Source organism: Aplysia californica, unplaced genomic scaffold, assembly GCF_000002075.1.
Source record: "Aplysia californica isolate F4 #8 unplaced genomic scaffold, AplCal3.0 scaffold00593, whole genome shotgun sequence".
Taxonomy (NCBI): domain Eukaryota; kingdom Metazoa; phylum Mollusca; class Gastropoda; order Aplysiida; family Aplysiidae; genus Aplysia; species Aplysia californica.
This window is the reverse complement of record NW_004797863.1, coordinates 66,420-68,272: the sequence shown is the minus strand read 5'-3', so window position 1 is coordinate 68,272 and position 1,853 is coordinate 66,420. Positions and strand designations below refer to the sequence as shown.

The window sequence follows — 1,853 nt, the reverse complement described above, 5'->3', positions numbered from 1 at the left end:
GTGGGGAGACAGGTGTGGAGAAGACAATCACAACAACGACAACAACGACAACAATAATTATGAGAATAACCGCCATAATAAAATCAACAGAAAACAATTACAATTACAGCAACAACAACAACAACAACAACAACAACAACAACAACAACAACAACAACAAGTATAAACAAAAACCAGATCAGAAATTTAAGGACACAATGAATGCCATCCAAGAATCAATTCCATACCACTCATGCAAGTGCTCGCGACTGGGGTTTAGATCCCTTTGCATTCTGTTGGGAACTAAGCTAATTGATTGCACACTGCTGAGACTTTACCCCCCTCCTCTCTCTCTCTCTCTCTCTCTCTCTCTCTCTCTCTCTCTCTATCTTTCTCTCTTTTATCTCTCCCCCCCCCCTCTCTCTCCCTCTGACTATGCTTCGGTTTGCCCGTCTGTCTGAATGTCTGTCTGTCTGTCTGTCTGCCTGTCTGTCTGCCTCTCTCTCACTATCCGTTGTATCAAAGATGGACAGTTTACCTGAGCTTATCTCTAACATGATAATGCATGTAATAAACAATAATAAAAAGCATGTTCTGCACAAATTCCTGCTCAACAGCAAGATGAACATGCAATATTATTACCGCAAATGACCTGCAAACATTCTGATACGATCTTAACTTTTTGGGAAACGTACAGCGAGTCGCCAAAGGTATGAACACCGAATTGAACTCTCAACACTCAAATCTGACACCCCCCCCCCCCTTTTCTTCTCCGACACACACACACCCTTACTGTTTTTGTTTTTGTTTAGTTTGGGTTTGTTTGGGTATTTTGTTTGTTTTTTGTGATTTTTTCTTTCAGAGGGAAGGGGGAAGATGTCGTTTGTTTGTTTGTTTGTTTTTGTTTCGAACGATTCGATGAATGAGCGAACACACCACCCATCAGTCAAACCGGCTTGTCACAAGTTTTCGCACTTTACACAATATATTTATTATTCTGTAACTCCAAAATACGCTCAAGTTAAATAAAAAAAAACCGGGACGTGAAAAGAGCGAGAGAACAAAGCTGCCAGTGTGCTCACCAAACTGGGCGTAAGCTGAGCATGAACAAGCATGAACCACCACCGGCCAAAACTACATCAACTTGGAACCCCGAAGGAAAAATATTTTGGCTTTTTTCCTTTTCTTTCTTCTTCTTTTCAGCCCTCCTTTTCTTTCATTCCATGTCTTTTCCGCTGAGGCGTGGCTGGACAAGGAGCGAGCTCTTGTCGCTTTTATCATCGTTTTATTTGACAGCCAGACAGATTATCGTCTGTCCTCGCCGTCCTTCTCGCTACTACTGGCCATTCATTTACTTTTGGCGGCTTTTTTCCCCCAGCCCGCCAACACCACCGTCGTTTGTCCGGCCTTTATTATGGCGGTTATTTATTTTTGCAGGCGTTACTTCCTCGTTTTTCTTCTCCAACGGCTTTCTGCGCCTGTCCAGGGCGGTGTTTCCTCCTCGTGATTTTGGCCGTTTCTGAGCTTCTGATTTTATCGTTTATTTAGTGAGTCCGGCCGTCTTGTGATTCAGTAGGGTGGAGAGTGAGTCATTCACATTACTGTAATATAAATCGCTCCTTCATACTCTGAAATTAGCTCTCTCTGTCTCTCTCTCTGTCTCTCTCGCTCTTCCTCCCCCCCCTCTCTCTCACTCGCTCTCTATGTCTCTCTCTCGCTCTCTGTCTCTCTCTCTCTCTCTGTCTCTGTTTCTCTATATCTATCCATCTGTCTCTCTATCTGCCTCGCTGTCTATCTATCTATCTATCTATGTGTCTATCTATATATCTATCGATCGATCTACCCCCGACCCCAGCCTCCTCCACTTTGCGCCC

At 43.7% G+C, this 1,853-nt stretch overlaps 1 protein-coding gene across 1 annotated transcript in view; it reads right to left on the bottom strand.

Moving 5' to 3' along the window:
• The window catches only part of LOC101856533 (TBC1 domain family member 2B), a gene marked incomplete at its 5' end in the record, with an annotated part of 54,335 nt that overhangs the window by 4,645 nt on the left and 47,837 nt on the right, over window positions 1-1,853 (bottom strand).